This window comes from Mauremys reevesii, linkage group 2 (genome assembly GCF_016161935.1).
Source record: "Mauremys reevesii isolate NIE-2019 linkage group 2, ASM1616193v1, whole genome shotgun sequence".
Classification (NCBI taxonomy): Eukaryota; Metazoa; Chordata; order Testudines; family Geoemydidae; genus Mauremys; species Mauremys reevesii.
Window position 1 is genome coordinate 197,381,101 of NC_052624.1, and position 19,870 is coordinate 197,400,970.

Genomic DNA, 19,870 nt, shown 5'->3' on the forward strand with positions numbered 1-19,870 from the left:
TACATGTTTACATTGCAGTTACTATACAACATTCTTAAAACCCTCATTAGTCTGCTTCCTTGCTTGTGCACATCATCATTATCAATGCTGTCCACATAGCTCTGTGAACAGTGCTAACTTAAATGGATTTTCAGGACCCAGCACTGAAAGCACAACAACTGGGGGGGAAAAAAACGCAAAAAAACACTGATCAGGCTCTCAGCTACTGTGTATCAGCACAGTTCCACTGAAACCCATGGAGATACACTGATTTGCACTGGCTGAGAATCTAGACACACTGTTTTGACAAGTACTACATTATTTCAACTAACATCAGCAAATAAGTAATTGTCATTTTGCTAACATTCATGCAAAACCCTGACTTTTTTTTCAGGCAAAACTCCCACTGAAGTCCAACAGCATCAGGAAATTCTCCATCAGATTACAAACCATTTTTAAAAAATGGAGAATGTGACACATTACCCAACATTCTTAAGTGTCCTTTTTAAATTTAAAGAGGAAAAAAATGACTGGGACTTGCATTTAAAAAATTTCTCTCTACTCAGAGCAGATAATTTCCAGTTGAGACTACAAACTTATTTCAAAATAATAATGCATGAAATAATTTACCAGCTCCAGGTACTGTTAGGCAGTATCAACAGTCCAGTGATGTAATGTTTTAAAACTCCACTTAATAAAAGACATCATAGGGTGATGTTCATTTGAAAGTTTATTGTTTTTTAGAATGAGAAAATATTTTAACTGGATATAATTAAACCTTTCAACCGTAACCTACCAATGCAATAGCATTATACAATGTGAACATATTATGCTATGTCTGTACTGCTTTCACACCAGCCCTTTGATCAATCCAGCCTATTACAGCCCAAACTTTAAGAGTGGCCACCAGTTTTGGGGACCTCAGCAGAGATACCTTGTGAACTATTTTCAGATGTGCTGAGTACCCACAACTCCAAATGAAGTCACTGAGGGCTGCGGGTGTTCAGCCTTAAAAACAGACCCAACATATCTCAAGTCGAACACCAAAACTTTAGGGCATCCACAATCAGTAGCCACTTTTAAAATGTTGGCTGAAATGTTTGGAACTGTACTGTCAGTCCATTTTAGCAACTAGTATCTTGGGGCAGGAACTCTGTCTTCTTTGGCTTGTTGTAAAGTATTAGGCTCCTTTGTACTGCTCATGTATACAATATTATTTCTGATACGAAGGAGAGGTGAGCTCAAAGTAAAAGCCTGAACTATTGGATAGTCTGAATATGAATCCAGATCTGAGTTTTGATGAGTTTATGCTCATCTCAATTATAATCTCTGAAAGCATAACTAAATAATTATTTTAATTTTACTGCACTATCACTAGCGTTTCTATATATGTTAACCTGACAGTAACCACTGTCAGCTGTTAAAACACTTAATAAAAATAAGGTTCCTAAGCCAAAACTAATGCAAGGATAATGTGATGGCTAAAAACACATAACTGCCTTTACTGAAGACGCCCCAAATTCCTTCAACATGATGCATACCATGGTTTGTCTCAGACTTTCTTTTTATTATAATGTGTTTTTTTAAACTACAGGAGAAACTTGCTAATTTTTACTTCACTAATGCATACATCTCATAAATCTCACAAAAAAATCCAAAACTCTGTGCTCTCAGCTAAGCTTTAAAAGAGTTAGATAATGAGATCTCATGTTATTAACACAGGAAACATGGCTTTGTGGTCGAAGCACGTTACTGGCAATCAGGGCTGTTCTCTTCCTGGCTCTATCAAAGACTGCATTACGTATGCTCTCCGCTCCATTTTCCGATCTGTAAAATGGGAATAATATCTACCTCACTGGTGTGTTCTGAGGCATGATTCATTACAGTGAGAGTCTCACACAGAAGACGCCATATTCTATTCAAGTGTTATGAGAGAAAAGAAGTAGAGGGAGAGAAAAAGGTAACAGATTTTCTTTGCCTTTTTTTCTCATTTTTGTGTCTCTGGGCTCAGACCTTGTCTCCTTTCTCTGTTCTGTTCAGCACTGAGCACACTTGTACCACTCAAAAAATAAAAAATATTAGCTTCCAAAATATACAACACACTTATTAGCAACTCTTTTGAGCAGGGATTGTCTCTCTTTTGTTTGTTTGTTTGTGTGGTGCCTAGTACAATGGGGCCTTGGCCTCTGGGCACTATTGTAGTACAAATAAATAACAACACACTGTGTTATGATGTATTCTTCTAATATAAAATGAAGTTGTACCCAAGATACGGAGTCTAGATTCCAATTCATATTTCAGGGTTTGGCACTCAGATTTTAATTTCAAGCCTAAATTCAGTTAAAACTGAAGTACACTTGTTAAAATAAAGGATCAAAGTACATTTTGTTATGCAGTAATCTTCGTTTGTCATGCTTGTTTTACTTGTTATTTCACAGAATTTAGTCATCTGTGATGGATCTCCTAGTCAGTTGAACCTTGCTAATTTGCACTACCAGGAAAAATCAGTATTTTAATTTACAATAGTGGCCTGATGTTGAGCACCAGTACTGGTTCCAACAGGAGTTACAGGCTCTTGGTATTGTTAAGGATCTGACCGTTTGGACTTTGTACTAGAATATATACATTCAAAGACCTAACTTTAGCCCTTTTCTCATCTTTAATGGTCTCGGTAGTCTGGAGGGACATGCCTGTTAGCATTTATGGTTAACCTGAATACTCCAGTATACTTAATGTGTTATCAGCATTATGATTTTTTTTCCAAAGGATGAATCAAGCTCTCATACCAGCAAAATAAATAAATATTTTTTATAAATGCTTTTTTCCAATTAAACTCTTTCTCCTGAGGCATTAAAGCTCCCAACAAGTTTATATTCAGAAATCTCTCTCCTCCTCAAGCAATTTTCATAATGGCAGCCAGAATAAATCGGTCTTTAACACAAATAAATGCTAAATTTTATTCCACAGTAATTTATTATATTTACCATCTTGATGTTTTCTTTCCCCATTGAGCAGACTCTTCTCCTAATCAATGCTTGATATCTCAAGGAGTTTGTAATTTTCATCAATTTGATGATTCACCTACCTTTTCTTCATTTCTTCTTCCAACCTGTGTTAATTTAATTTTTTAATATATTTTTTCAACCTAGCATCCATTTCACATGCTGGTTTCCCTGTTCTGACTCTAAAATGTGCTTCTTTGGGGGGAGGGATAGCTCAGTGGTTTGAGCATTGGCCTGCTAAACCCAGGGTTATGAGTTCAATCCTTGAGGGGGCCACTTAGGGATTGGGGCAAAAATTTGTCCTGCTAGTGAAGGTAGGGGGCTGGACTTGATGACCTTTCAAGGTCCCTTCCAGTTCTAGGAGATTGGTATATCTCCAATTATTACCTTTTATTACCTTCTTTTTTTAACTGGAAGAGGACACATTTTAAAAAGTTATTGAGCATCAGAACTCACAGTACTTTGCCTTTAGGCCAATATACAGATGGCAACTCAGTTCTGTAATGATCATGCTCCAAGAGAAAAATGAGCACACATAAGGGAGGACTCCAAAAATGTAACTGCCAACGCAACTACAACAAGAAGGAAAACTCACAGCTAATCACTTCATGTCCATCCTGCCTGTTACAACAAACATTTCCAAGCTCTGAATCATATAGTTCTCTTCTACTTCGGTACATGCTATGAAGGATGTGGAAGCTGCCTGCAATATTTTATTACTATTATATGTTCCATTTGTCTGTCTGATTGTGTTGTTTGCTATATTATTATAGGGTTCATTCAAACAGGGGTTAAATTGTACCTGCATAGGAAAGTGGACCAAGGCTTCATATAGCCCCATTTCCCAACACATAAAGGTCTGTGTAGGTGGCATTTGCAGTGACATTTACCTACACCCATCCTGAGTTCAACAGTTGGGCTTGTAATTAGAGAAGAGGGAAACCTGGTGGGAAACTGGAACAAAGAACTTTTGGAAAAGATGAAAGGAGACTCCCTGGACAACAGGAGAAAGACAGGCAGAGACTGCTGGGGAAGAGTCTGAATCCCACTGCCCAGGTTGGGGTGTGTGGGATAAGCTAGGCTTTTAGGTAGACTGCTCATTGTGTTAAGGCCCTTTTCTCTTGTTATGCTTTGCTTTTACTGTTATGATTAAACAATATTTTGTTTTGGAAGGGCTATTTGGGTCACTGTATTCACCAACGGTCACAGCTCTTCAAGGCATGACTTGCAGGAGCTGAACCCAGTTGGGTCTGCTGTGTAATCACAACTGGCACAGGGTGCTGTAACCTGGGGACCCAGTCTGACATTTTAGTTCACACCCATGGGTTGCACACTAACTGGCCCATGTGGACCCTACTGGTACACACTAAAAGTTCCCTAGTGTGTATTAATGTAGTCCTGTTTCAAACAGAACTACACATGCTAATTGTTCCTTTCCCCCCACCAGAAGCTGCACTCACTGTTTTATCAGCTAAGGGGGGGAAACATTTTTAAGCTGGCCAATTGGAACAGAGGGGTGGGAAAAAACCCAAACAGCCAGCCAATCAGAGGGAAGAATAAAAAAGGGTGGCCAATCAGAGCAGAGCAAGAAAAAAAAAACACTGACACTGTACATCTGTATTCCTTGGAAGCTGGCGTCCAGCTTGTCTGACCCTAGAACCAGCCTTGCTCTCCCCACCTCACCCCACCCACATCACTTAAGGTATTATTTGATTGCCCTTTTAACTTTCTGGAACTGCTGAAATAACGAAAGCACCACTGACGAATTTTGGAAATATTTCCCTATTTCTATTCTGTCATCCTATTGCAAGCAAACTTTCAGTCCAAGAACCACAAAGGAGCAAATAATCTCTCTCTCGCTTTCTGCCACTCTGTGTACTGAAATATTTCCACATATGGCTGGGAGTCATTTAAACTGAGGTCTGGGTTGATGATGTCATGCTGCTGGCCAACAAGAAGATCAGTGGCACGCATTTTTAACACTGACTTTCAGAGTGGGAGGGCAAAATGCATCCATCCCTCAAACTCAGTACGGGGGTCATTGTGAGCCCCGATATCTGCTGCACATTGAAATAGAGGGATGAGAATAGAATAGCATGTAGAACTGCACCTGAGCTGCTTTTATTATTGAATCCTGATTAAAAACGTAGATAGGCTAACCTGATTTTTGTTAAATCTAGGTTTAAAAAAAATGCAACAGCAATTCCTGGGGGATTCTGAGATACAAATAATATCTGTATTATAGAATTAACATTATGGGCTTTTTCAGACATTATGAGGAAATTGATACGTTTAGGTAGATGTCACTGATTTTTCTAAGGAAGTTAAAAACTAAATATTAATTTGTTACTCAACTGAACTGACAAGTATCATGAGGCCTGGTCTACATCGGGTGGAGGGGGGGAATCTAAGTACGCAACTTCAGCTGCATGAATAACATAGCCAAAGTCGACGTGCTTAGATCTACTCACCGCGGTGTCTTTACTGTGGTGAGCCAACAGCTGATGCTCCCCCGTTGACTCCGCCTGCGACTCTCACTCCAGTAGAATACCGGAGTTGAAAAGAGAGCGCTTAGTGGTCAATTTATCGCATCTACACTAGACCCCCACTGGATCGATCGCTGCCCGTCGATCCTGCGGGTAATGTAGACAAGCCCTGAGTTTCATCATGCTGCTCTGTTCAGTGTCTACATCAGTTTTTAAACAAGCAGCTCATTTACTGGTATTGGTGGATGCTCAATGACCATTGTTCCCGGTGGCCTAGAGCAGCTGGGCTGCAAGGTCCCGTTTCTATGAAGAGGCAACAGACAGAGAGCCTGTGCCTATGAAGTATGCCGGAGAGGCCAAAGAAACAAACAGTGCTGCAATCTACTCAGAAGAAGGGAAGCTTAAGAACACATGGTTCTAATATGTTGGGACTCAAACACAGCAGCCTGGTGAGTGTCCACTTATGGGAGCTCTGTCATGGCTGTACATGACAATGACTAAACACACTCCACAACGTGTCATTTAGAATAACATTTTTAATCCTGATTTATATTGTTTTGCACACTCACTCATTACTTTTTATTATGTGTATTATGGTAGGGCCTGGCAGCCTTAGTTGTGAAGCAGGACCCCATAAATACTAGATGCTGCACAAACAAAATGAATAGAACAAAGACAGTCCCTCACCCCCCCATGCTTTACCATATAATGCTGAATTTTGTTTTGTTCAGAATTAATTCAACGAGATTCTGTACTTCAATGTAAATATTCTTGTTCCTATGATTATGAGCTACTCCAAAAAACACCAACAAGGTACATGGTGGTTACATCAAGAGCACCTGCTGTACAATGCCTGGAACAAAACAGCTTCCATGAGCAAACACTGACACCACTGGACAGCTCATTTTTACGCTGCCTTCAAATGCTGCACCAATCACACCATTTTAGAAGGTCAATCAGAGAGACCGGAAGAGGAGGCAAAGGGCAGACTATTTCTTCAGAGAAAAAATTTAGGAGGACTGACATGAAAGTTCATGTCACTTTCTACTGAACACCAGTCAGTGTCAGAAAAAGACATGCTTGCAACAGTCAAATAGTATTTGGATTTCAAATTGGACTATGAGCACAGAACTATGATATGGTCCCTTCTGAAGTTGTAAAAATAAAAATTTAGAGTAGTAAGGGTGTTCTGAATCTTTGATACTTTGAATAGGGATAATAAGGAAACTGATAAATAAAGAATCTCTAAATATATTATCTTTACACACCGATGTTACAGTCATGGTAAAGTACGAAAACAAAAACCCACAGAGACATTAAGTTTCCATTCCTTACAGCTGCAGCTAGATCAGAGCCTAGAGAACTGCACATCTGCCTCTCTGGAGGTGCATCGGAATAGAAAAACAACTGTTCTAGCCCAAGAGAGAGAGACTTATCCAAGTGCCTGAGGCAATAAGACACATACTACTGGAAGAAACTGTAGCATAAGCCATAACTGATGTATCCTTGCTAATCACAGAATACTCTGGAAATTGCTCTCCATCCTTTTGTCCTCCAAGCAGGACAATTCAGTCCGACCAACACCATTTCTCAGAGACAATCACTCTTTTGCCTCTGACTACAAAAGATGAATAGTGATGACAATATTATAGCAACTTCTCCAACAAACGTCCACAGTGCAACAGGATGGCAGGAATTGGAGTAGAGAGCTTGCTATATGTCTGCTAAGTGCAATAATTCGAGAACATAAACACATAACATAAAACTTGCTGAAGGTGTAAGGGGAAGTAAATTATCTATAGCCCTATCCATAGGCTACACGAGAGTAGTAGTACCATAGACTTTGCTGTCACAAACCCACATCATAATCTGAACTCAGAAGAGAGAAGTACACTTATTATTCTCTAAGTATCAGGTACTCAACGAGTTCACCACCATGGGCAATTAGGTCAGCCATGCCCTCACCCATTAACACCCCCCACACACACAGGGAATCACAGCAAGACTTTAGCCAAATGCTGTTCAACATAAAACATATGGTGAATAATCCCTGCACCAGTTACAGTTTTATAACAAATGAGTCACCTGACATATTTGCATCATGGAAACCTGGCTAAATGACTCTTCATGCCCAGCGCTGACTCACGCTGTACCTTTATGATACCCTGTACTCCACAGAGCCAGAGAAGACAAATCAGGAGGCAAAATAGCCACTCTGTGCTGTTCCCAGCTCAGCTCAAATCCAAAAAGAGGCTCACTTGAAACAAAGCCCTTTTATTGAAGCCAGTTAATTTAGACTCATAGACTTCAAGGTCAGAAGGGACCATTATGATCATCTAGTCTGACCTCCTGCACAATGCAGGGCACAGAATCTCACCCACCCACCCACTGCTGTAACAAACCCCTAACCTATGTCTGAGTTATTGAAGTCCTCAAACTGTGGTTTGAAGGCCTCAAGCTGCAGAGAATCCTCCATCAAGTGGTCCGTGCCCCATGCTGCAGAGGAAGGGGAAAAACCTCCAGGGCCTCTGCCCATCTGCCCTGGAGGAAAATTCCCTCCCGACCCCAAATAGTCTAGAAACAAGACCAACTTGGGCATCCTGTTAATATATAGATTTATTATAATATATTATAAGATATATATATAGATTTCCAGACACGAGGGCTTCCAGGAGGGAATGACAGACATATAAGGCTCAGTCTTTGGAGACCTACCTCTGATGAAATGGCATTGCCTTCTGTGACACTCCCTGGAGGTACCAGGGCTATCAGGCACCTTGGTACCACCTGACTTTAGCGTGAGGAAGCCTGGTCTGTGCCTGCCACAGGTCAGCTTCCCCGAGCAAAAAAAAATTTTGGCTGCCCCAGCCCTGGGCTCCCCCCCACCCACACCCCCTGCTGCCCCAGCGCTGGGCTTCCCCCTTTCCCCCCCCCCACCGCCCTCCCCCGACCCTCCGGCCGCCCCCGCCCGGGGCGCCCCTCCTCGCCCCCCCCAGTGCCCCCCCACACCTCCTGCCACTCCAGCCCTGGGCTCCCCCCCCACCTGCACCCTCCTTCCGCCACAGCCCTGGGTCACTGGTAACTCGCTCCCAGAGCAGGTCATTCAGCAGGAATTTTAGATGTGCACAGAACACAGACAGGATTGGTTCCCATATGGTTACAGAACTGCAGTAACGTGGAACAATTTTGAGCTTGTGTGACTGGAGGATATCTGGATGCATATTATAAAAGACTGTCCTCCATAAATGAGGAAAAGTTGAGGTGCCTTTATTATTCTTTTGTTCCACTCTTTGTTTCTATGGGGAATTTGCCAATGCAATATCACTATCTTCCTTTTAAACAAACAAACAAAAAAGGCAATGGCTGTTGAAAATAGCAATTCCAGTCCTAATAACCACTGGGAAGCATTTCTTGCTCAATTTTATCCTACTTTTTCTACAGCAAGTTACAGTGGATCAGTATATTTGATTTGGGAGAAATGAAGTAACAGCTACCCAAACTGAGCTTGAGCACTCCTGAATTTTGAGGTGTTCAAATCTGGAAGGCAGGTGCTGGGGGTGGGTGAGTGGGGGGCGGTGGACTCCGCGAGGGAGCACGGCAGCATGTATGCAGCAGCGTGTCTGGAGCGGCACGGTAAGGGGGCTGAGGGTTGGAGAAGGGGTAGGAGGTTCCGGGGGGCAGTCAAGAGACAGGGAGCAAGGGGGTTGGATGGGGTGGAGGTTCAGGGGGGCAGTCAGGGGACAGGCAGCAGTTGGATAGGCATGGGAGTCCCAGGGGTTTGTCAGGGGACAAGTGGGGAGGGGTCCTAGGGGGGAAGTTGGGGGGGGTCTCAGGAGCGGGCAGTTGGGGGACAGTTAGGGGCAGGGGTCCCGGGAGGGGGCAATCAGGGGACAAGGAGCAGCGGCATTTAGATAGGGGGTGGGGTCCTGTGGGGCAGTTAGGGGCAGGGGTCCCGGGAGGGGGTGATCAGGGGACAGGAGGTTGGATGGGTTGGGGTTTCTGTGGGGGGCAGTCGGAGGGAGTGGATGGTGGCAGGGTGGGGCTTCCCTCCCTGTGGAGTGTCCAGTTTTTTGAATGTTAAAATGTGGTCTCCCTACCATTCACAGTGCAACTCTTCACTCACAGCACGCTGCCGCATGAGGTCCCCCTCTTTCCTTTCCAGTTGGTAGTGGCCAAGGGAATGCTGGGAAATATAGTTCTTTCCCTGCTCCAGGGCTGGCTCTTTAGGCTAACCAAGGAACTACAGCTCCCAGAATCGCCTGCTGATTCTCAGCTCCCATGCTGGATCCCTGCTGCCCCTGCAAATGGGCTGCCCCAAGCAAGTGCTTGCTTTGCTGGTGCCTAGAGCCGCCCCTGTGGGCAACACAAGCATTCCCCTCTAGGCCTTGTAGGCCCTCTGTTACACCACAAGTTAGTGATTGGGACACTCCAACCAACTGAGACCTCCAAGTGACTCCCTGGAGTGTCCAGCCCCTGGTCCACTGGACACTCACAGTATTCACAGATTCACTGCTTTCAAAAAACAGTACATCCCAGCTTACCAGATCCACTTCAGATCACTCCTCTGCTTACCACACAGCACTTAAATATGTTTATAATGAAATCAAATACAAATGTATTTAACTAAGCACACAGATTTAAGTGATAGCAAGTAGTAGTGTTGGAAACAAATGGTTATACATAAAATAAATCGTAACTCGCATTCTAGAGCCTAGCCTTAATTAACAAGATACTCCCATGTCTTGTAGAATATTGCTCACCCCAAATCCTTGCAGCGCTTTATGAATCTCTGTCAAACTCTATGCATCCCCTGTGCCCCGTCACTTGGCAGCAACTGATGCCTGAGTCCATAGGTGCTGACTCCAGGGGTGATGAGGAGGGCTCAAGCACCCATGGAAAAAAATATGGGGCGCTCAGCAACCACCAGCCATACAGGTTCCGGCCTGGGGCTAGCCACTGATAAGCTGTTCGTCAGGGCCCCCAGGGCTGGTCATTGATCAGTGAATGGCTGACTGGAAGTGCTAGGAGATAGAGGGGGTGGAGAGGCAGGCGGGGGGCCTTCAGTGGAGGGGGTGAAATGAGGGCAAGGACTCGGGGCAGAGTGGGGATGGAGCAGACACAGGGAAACATAAAAATCAGCACCTGTGCCTGAGTCTCACACTCCTATCAATTTATCCACTTTAGCTTTCTCAGAGGATATCTCCAACCTCACATGCACAGCCAGCCTGCAACAGACTCTCAGACTGGTTGTGGACATAAACACAAGAACTGTCATGTCCAACCACTTCAGTGGAAATCCAAAGCCACCTAAACAGGCAAAAATAAGACTAGTTCAATGGCCTAACGCCTGGAAATTCAGGAACGCCATCCAATTTGAAAACTTAATGAAAAAAAAACTCTACCTCACCACCAGGGAGTGAAAGAACTAGTAACTATTAAACCCATGCCTCACTATTACTTCTGCCACTAAATGGAAGCTCCCATCTCACTGACCAACACAGATTTGCATGGCTTTGGGATGATCTGCAGTACGGAACGCAGGAAAAAAGAAAACTTGAGTGACAACTGCAGAAAATATTAGGAAGTACAGAGACTCCTCCTCCAAAAGTTTTTTAAAACGTATGCTACTCTTATTAAGTCAAACAGATTCTCTCTCTCTCCTCTATTGCTGGATTGACCCCAAGCTGCTGGGGAGATGATCTATGGGGTGCCGGCAGGCAGCAGCATGCCATTAAAAATCCTGCCCAGCCCGGCCCACTCTTCTCCGCCTCCGCTCCCCCACCCCCTCCCACGGAGGCAGGGGGCAAGGGGCAGAAGCTTGGTCTGCCGGCTCCCCTGCCTCTTCCCGCAGTGTGCTGGGTTCCTGCCCCTCCTCCTCCTCCTCTCCCTCCCTGCCGGTGAATCAGCTGATGGCCCTTGAGAGGTAGGGGTTGGGGGAGGAGCGGAGTCAGCGTGCTCATTGTTCCCGGCAGAGGCAGAGAAGAAGTGGGGGCAGGGCCTTGGGGAACGGGGGGTGGTGTAATCGGGGCATATTCCCGCCAGCCCCTTGCCGTGAGCACCCCACGACCCCAGCCCACACCTCCAGCCCTCTGCCCTGACCCCCCCTCACACACACCCAGCCCTCTGCCCTGAGCCCCGCACATCCCCCAGGTCCCTGCCCTGAGCCCTGTACCCCCCTCACACTCACCCAGTCCTTTGCTTGACTCCTTCACCCCCTCCCACAACCCCAGCCCTGACTCTGGCACCCCCCCCACATACCCAGGCCCCCCACACCCCATGCCCTGACACCTGCACCCCCCTCACATGCCCCCAGCCCTCTGCCATGACTCTTGCACCCCCCACATACCCAGCCCCCGCACATCCTATGTACTCCCCACATCCTGACTCTTGTACCTCCCACATCCTCACTCCCACCCTGAGCACCAAACGGGAGCTCCTGCACCCCCTCCCACACACACACTCCTACCTGCACCCCTCGCACCAAATGGGAGCTGCCCAGGTAAGCGGTCTACACCCAAGCCTCCTGCCCCAACCCTGAGCCCACTCCCTCATTCTAGCTCCTGGCCAGACCCTAAACCCCAACCCCCAGCCTTGTGCTCAGTGCACTCCCACCCTCAGCTCAGTGCAGAGACAGAGGAAGAGAACGGGCCAGAACCATACCCACTGTATGTCGGCAGGGCTGGGACCCAAGACCGGCAATGGGCTGAGCAGGTCCAGCAGCCAGGATCCCGGCTGGCAGAAGCTGGAGGATGGAACTTCTGAGCAGCAGCGGGCTGAGCCCTCTGCCAATCTGGAGTTCTGGCTGCCGGCCCCTTGCCAGCCGGGGTCCTGGCCACAGGCCCCATTCAGCCTGCTGGCAACCTAGGTGAACGGAACCCCAGACCAGCAGAGGGCTGAGCGGGCCGGCGGCGTAAGATCAACATTTTAATTTAATTTTAAATGAAGCTTCTTAAACATTTTGAAAACCTTGTTTATTTTACAATACAATAGTTTAGTTATATAATATAGAGACTTATAGAGAGAGACCTTTTAAAGAACATTAAAATGTATTACCAGCACGTGAAATCTTAAATTAGACTGAATAAATGAAGACTCGGCACACCACTTCTGAAAGGTTGCCAACCCCTGGCTTAATACAATAGCTACTTTCCAATGTCAACCAACAGGGGGAGGCTTGTGAGCAAAGGAGACAGATTTCACAAGAAATTGACTATATATTATGAAACTTATTACCAGAAGAGTAAGAATAATTAACAACCTCCGTGTGCTCAGAAAAAAAAAACTAGGGCTGTCAAGCAATTAAAAATATTAATCATGATTAATCATGCGATTAATTGCACTCAAACAATAATAGAATACCATTTATTTAAATATTTTTGGATATTTTCTACATTTTCAAATATATTGATTTCAATTACAACACAGAATACAAAGTGTACAGTGCTCACTTAATATTTATTTTTTATTAGAAATATCTGCACTGTAAAAACAAAAGTAGTAGTATTTTTCAGTTCCCTCATTACAAGTACTGTGGTACAATCTCTTTATCATGAAAGATGAACTTACAAATGTAGAATTATGTACAAAAAACCCCCTGCATTCAAAAATAAAACAATGTAAAACTTAAGAGCCTACAAGTCCACTTAGTCCTACTTCTTGTTCAGTCAATTGCTCAGACAAACAAGTTTGTTCACATTTGCAGGAGAAAATGCTGCCCGCTTCTTGTTTACAATGTCACCTGAAAAGTGAGAATAGGCGTTCCCATGGCACTGTTGTAGCCAGCATCGGAAGATATTTACCTACCAGATGGCTAAGGATTCATATGTCCCTTCAAGCTTTAACCACCATTCCAGAGGACATGCGTCCATGCTGATGACGGGTTCTGCTTGATAACGGTCCAAAGCAGTGCAGAGCAATGCATGTTCATTTTCATCATCTTAGTCAGATGTCACCAACAGAAGGTTGATTTTCTTTTCTGCTGGTTTGGGTACTGTTGTTTCTGCATCGGAGTGTTGCTCTTTTAAGACTTCTGAAAGAATGCTCCACGACTCTTCCCTCTAAGATTTTGGAAGGCACGTAGATTCTTAAACTTTGGGTCAAGTGCCGTAGCTATCTTTAGAAATCTCACATTGGTACCTTCTCTGTGTTTTATGAAATCTGCAGTGAAAGTGTTCTTAAAGCGAACATGTGCTGGATCATCATCCGAGACTGCTATAACATGAAATATATGGCAGAATGTGGGTAAAACAGAGCAGGAGACATATAATTCTCCCCCAAGGAGTTCAGTCACAAATTTAATTAATGCATTATTTTTTTAACAAGCGTCATCAGCATTGAAATATGTCCTCTGGAATGTTGGCCGAAGCATGAAGAGGCATACAAATGTTTAGCATATACATTGCATGTAAATACCTTGCAATACCAGCTACAAAAGTGCCATGTGAATGCCTGTTCTCACTTATTGGTGACACTGTAATCAAGAAGTGGTCAGCATTATCTTCCATAAATGTAAACAAACTTGTTTCTCTAAGTGATTGCCTGAACAAGAAGTAAGACTGTGTGGACTTGTAGGCTCTAAAGTTTTACATTGTTTTGTTTTTGAATGCAGATATGTAACAACAACAAAAATCTACATTTGTAAGTTGCACTTTCATGATAAAGAGATTGCACTACAGTACTTTTATGAGGTGAATTGAAAAATACTATTTCTTTTGTTGATCATTTTTACAGTGCATTTATAATAAAAAATAATATAAAGTGAGCACTGTACACTTTGTATTCTGTGTTGCAATTGAAATCAATATATTTTAAAATGTAGAAAAACATCCAAAAATATTTTAAAAATTTCAATTGATATTCTATTTTTTAACAGTGTGATTGAAACTGGAATTAATCACAATTAATTTTTTTAATCGTGATTACGTTTTTTGAGTTAATGTCATTAGTTAACTGTGATTAATCGACAGCCCTGTAAAAAAACCGTTTTTCAACCTATGTTTCCCAGAATAAGTTGTGTTCTCCCACAAAGAGGCCTGTAAACTAACAGACAGCTTGATGGTGAGGTTTGGGCTCTGGTGAGTAAGAATTACAATATTCCAACCAGGGAACAGAAATTATTGTTTTCTAAGTAGAAATAGTCATGAAAAACGCTTCTGCACTACAAAAGTTTAACTGCCCAGTAGCTTGGGTACATGCCAAAGGATGAACCATGATTTTCTGTAGATTAGATGCCCACAAAAAACGTTTTTCTTTTAAGGCTTTGTCCATGAAATTAGATTCCCCCTCTCTATCAAGGTGCCGTATATACTCAATTATAAGCTGGTTCATTTATAAGCCGACCCCCCCCAAGATGGATAAGTAAAAATGGCAAATTTTTATGACCCATTCATAAGCCGACACTATAATTCAAGGGTAAGCAAACTTTGGCTCCTGGCCCATCAGGATAAGCCGCTGGCAGGCCGAGACCATTTGTTTACCTCGAGCACCTGCAGGCACGGAGGTAAACCTAAGTAAACAAAATGTTCCGGCTCACCAGAGGCTTACCCTGATGGACCGGGACAGCAATTGGGGGGGGATTTTTTGGGGGGAGGAGAAGCTGACCACCCCCCACATGACCCTACCCCCAACCCGGGACCTCCCCACATGACCCCTCCCCGTGTAACCCTTCCCCACCCCACCTCTAGCCCGGGACCCCACCACTCTCCCCATCCCATCCCTTCCCACCTTACCTGGGGCAGGCCAGGGGAGGATGTCTCTAACCAGGCTGGAGCTGCTGGTGCAGCCACAGCCTGCCAGCCCCGAAGCTGCAGCTGCTTCAGAGGCTGAGGGGAGAGCAGCGTAGCCAGAAGAGGAGAGATTCTGGCCCTGCCTCTTCCCTTCTGGCTCTGCTGACTGTGCTGCCTCTCCTTGCCCCCTCTGTTGGGGGGAGGGGCTGTGTCCCACCTCTCCTCCTCTCTATACCCGTTAACAAGCCAACCGTCTTCTCTGATGCTTTCCTTTTTACTAAAAAAAATTTGGCTTATGAATGAGTATATATGATATATTTTGAGGAATAAACTCTGTTCCATCCCACACATACACATATTAGATGGGTAACCTTTACAGTTCTCCAAATAGCTTATTGATGAAAAGGGTGGGGGGGGACTTAATTTCAGTGTCATAAAGTCACCAGAGAAATAAGTGTAGAATATTACCGCACCTGTGAATACTTTAAATCTCACTAGCAAATTTTTATGACTGTGCATTATTCTGGGGCTGTGAGAGCAGTGACACATATTTGGTACTGGAGAACTTGTGGACACTGAGAAGTGATGCAGGTAATGGATTTCATGGAAAGTTCTTTGTTGGAGGAAAAACATCACAACCAACATCAAATCAGCCAACTGCTCATATAATCCTGACACCACCTGTTCATGCTACCATAAAGTGCTTCAAACCAACTTTTCCCCCAGTTACTTATTTTATTAAACCACTTACTGAAACTCACTGGCTGGCACGTACTAAGACACCAACACTTTACTTCCATCTGGGAAAGCAAATGAGTAATTTCTTCACTAATACATGCCAATGCCAGGTAACTAAGATTGCTGTTGTTAAACACTGTAACACAACAATAATGCAGTGCATTCAGTTGTCGCTTATTGAGTGTCAGACCTTGAGTTTATAGTGCAACACACAATGCAATACTATCAGAGGTGTAACCATGTTAGTCTGGATCTGTAAAAGCAGCAAAGAATCCTGTGGCACCTTATAGACTAACAGACGAAAGCTCATGCTCCAAAACGTCTGTTAGTCTATAAGGTGCCACAGGATTCTTTGCTGCCAATGCAATACTAGTCAACTGAGCAAGTTTAATGAACTTTTTTCTTTAACTCTTGCAATCTGTATGGTATAAACAGCTACCCTCCAGTGCAGGCCCGCTTGTCATTATAACAGATGAAGCTACTGGTAAATAAATATAAAGGTTTGAAAGCTGAGGGAAAGCTACAGGAAAATGCAAGTTTCCGCCAGTCTATTAAGCAGGAGTTTGCTTTTGCACTGTGGTCTTAACAGGACACTGTCAACTCAAGTTAGCTAAGTTCAGCAGTTTGAAGTTAATTCTTTTTGTTTCACAGCCCACCCACAGCCCCATCTAACTTTCCATTGTACTTTGTCACAAGCAGAGATTTTAGTCCCAGGTGATCTGAAAGGCAGGTGGCCGTTGAAACCAATTTAACCGATTTCCAACTGTGCGTAAGCCATATTACTGTAGTTTTAAAGGAAATCTTTAAAATATGCAGACAAATCCTAACAGTGTTTTGGGCAGGAGTTGGGGGGTAGAACTGAGTGAAAGGGAAGAATTTTGTGCTGCTTGGCTGCTACACTTAGCTGGATTCACATCAATACATTTGCTTGTTCTAAAGGCTTATTTGAAGCAGCTAAGAATTAACTACTGCCAGGAAGAATTTTGTGTTCTGGGAAAACTTTTATATTTGTAAGATGGATGATATTAAAGATAACAGTAAGTATCAGGTCACCTTTCTTGTGACAGAAGGAAAGCTGGGTTTCTCCAGTGCTACACCTCAATTCTGCCACTCCCTCATCAGGGATCCAGAAGAAAGTCTTCAGTAAGGGCTAGATTCAGCACGCTGCTGACTGAATTCTCCACTCCCATTAAAAGTAAAGGAAGTGGAGGAAGATTTGCACAGGGAAAGTTCATAGTGACTGAATGGAAGCAGGAACAGTCTGTAAATTAGCAGCCCTGTGAACTCATAGGGCCTGATTCACCCCTGGTTTACTCCAGATGTCTGACAGTGTAAATTAACTGATCTCAGTGGAGTTACACCAGCATAATGCAGCCACAAACTGAGCCCTGTGTCTGAGTCACACACTGTAACTTATTCTCATACGCCAGGGCATCCTATTTCATCCCCTGCATTTACTAAAACTTTTAATTATTTTTTCCAAAGGAGCAGCTTTATTATCACGGTTGGCCCCGTTTCTTTTCCCCTTCTTCCTATTTATTTATTGATACTCATCTCACTTGTTCCTTTTTTAAAGTTTTGAGAATGGTTTTTTTTTCAGTAAAGTGTTTACAAGTTTTATTGTTTCCCTTGTGTGACTGATTTGTGGCTGTAGCAGGGTGATTACCCTACTCCTGCCCTGAAGGGCTTAAAACAGCCCTGGGAGAGGGCTGTGGCAGGGAAAGCAGCCAACGGGCTGATTGGGGAAGCAGCTGCAGCTGGGCCACGCCCCAATCAGGCCTCAGCTGGCCCTACATAAGCAGGGGCGGCTCCAGGCACCAGTGCACCAAGCGTGTGCCTGGGGCGACAAGCCACGGAGGGGCGGCCTGCCGGTCGCCGTGAGGGCGGCAGTCAGGCTGCTTTTGGCGGCATGCCTGCGGGAGGTCCGCCGGTCCTGTGATTTCGGCGGCAATTCGACAGCAGGTACGCCGAAGGCCCGGGAGTGGCGGACCTCCTGCAGGTGCGCCGCCGAAAGCAGCCTGACGGCCATGCTTGGGGCAGCATAGAGCTGCCCCTGTATATAAGAGGCTGGAAGCCAGGCGCTCAACAGTCTCTCCCTAGCTGTAGAAGGAGAAGGACCTGGCTGCTGCGAGCTAGAGACAGGGTACCTGAGTGGAGCAGGGCTGGGGAAAGGTAGAGGAGCTGGAGAGCTCCAGCCTGGAAAGCTCCAGAGCTAGCAGAAGGCCAACAAGTACTGGGGGTTGCAGAGGGCAGCCCAGGGGTAGGCAAAGGCAGCAGGTCCAAACCCAACCTTGCTGGTGGTGAGTGGCGTGTACTGCAGCCTGTCCCAGGGTGTGGGGGCTAGTTGGTGACTGGCAGTAACCTACGACTGAAGCAAGGTGGGGATAGGGGGTGGGGGTTCTCCGGGGAGGGGAGACCCTGAGACTGAGGGGTGTACAGCCAGGGGGCAGCACCCCAGCTAACAGAGCACTGGATCTGGGAGGGACACGGGGGTCCAACCAGCAGCGGGACACCAGTCCGCAGAGGGCGCTCTGCACTGGAAAGAGCAAATTCCCTGAGGCGCTGCAGCAGTGAATCTCACATCGCTACAGTGGCCCATGCCATACTGTGGTGATGATGGTAACTTTGTAAATAATATTATCAGATCAATTTCAAATATTAAACTGGGCTGAATAAATAAGACAGAAAAGATGATGTAACAAGTAAAATATTTAGGAATAATCTCAACTATTAAAATTCAATTTAAAAAAGTATTACAAATTAAGAAGGTTTAAAATAAAATGTATAATGACAAATGTTTAGTTGAGCCTTGGATAAGGAGCTCCTAGCTTACCTGTATGGAAGAGGGTTTGTGTAGGGTGGAGGAAAATGGTTTTGGCACTAAAGCACAGTACAGGGCATCCAGAAATCTGAGTTCTGATTTTGACAGATTTATTTAACTTTGGGAAAGTATTTAAGCCCAAATTTGCATAAGTGGTTATTAATTTTAGGCACCCAACTTAAGACATTTTAGCATGAGGTTCATAGTTACCAAGCCAGACAATTCCAATGGGAGACAATGTGAGCTGCAGGTGCCACTTCCCTCAAACTCAGAGCCTTTGGCTCTCAAGCCGGGCACTCAAAATTAGCAAACACTTTGAAAATGTTAGCCTTAACTTCTCTTGGCCTCAGCATTTGGAAGAGCTAAAACTATCTGATGTAGGTGAGAGGGAACTGCATTGCCTATATTAAAAACTTTAGTAGCTGTTTATAGAGGGAAATGTTTGGTTTTCTTGGTGGTGTGAGACAGGCTGCAGAGGATACCACTAAGGTTTTAGAGACTGGGTAGTTAAAATAAGCAAGAAATTAATTGACAACACAGACAAAAGAAGAGTGCTGCACAGATCATACTCTGCTCTATCCATATACTGTGACAATGAGCATTTCACCATCATCTATTACGCTTATCATGAAAGTGTCAAATCCAGAAGTAAACATGGCTGAAGCAAACTCTTCTTCCTCCTCATTCATTTTACTTTTACATTTCTGATCAAATCAAATTGGAACCCAATTCAGTTTTACCAATTCTTGCAACTTTATCATAAGTCTTAACAATATTTAGTGTTTTTCTTAATGCACCAGATCTTGGAGTCAGATAAGCTGAGAACCTCAGCTTTCTTTTTAAAAAAGGTTTTTAGCCATCAAGGTTGTGGAGAAAAGCTGGAAAAAAGTGAAGCCTAGAGGCTCAAACAAGAAGGCGAATGAAAAAAAATCCAAAATGTATTATTTTAAGTCTAATATTGGAGAGAAAGGAAACGTAGTTTGACATGAATTTTTAATGCTTTGGGTTGGTGATACTGGACCCAATACATAGTAACAGTAGGTTCCAAAGCAGCAGATTTAAGGACCGATATTTGTGACAGCTGATATATGTGGATTTTAGGGCTGTCAAGCGATTAAT

At 44.1% G+C, this 19,870-nt stretch overlaps 1 long non-coding RNA gene across 1 annotated transcript; it reads right to left on the reverse strand.

Moving 5' to 3' along the window:
* Positions 1-1,499: 1,499 nt before the first annotated feature.
* LOC120398184 lies at positions 1,500-9,617 on the reverse strand. Its single transcript, XR_005594232.1, has 3 exons — positions 9,565-9,617; positions 5,453-5,614; positions 1,500-1,806 (listed from the first exon to the last, which is right to left on the reverse strand). It is a non-coding gene; the product is annotated as an uncharacterized LOC120398184 (long non-coding RNA).
* Positions 9,618-19,870: the final 10,253 nt, after the last annotated feature.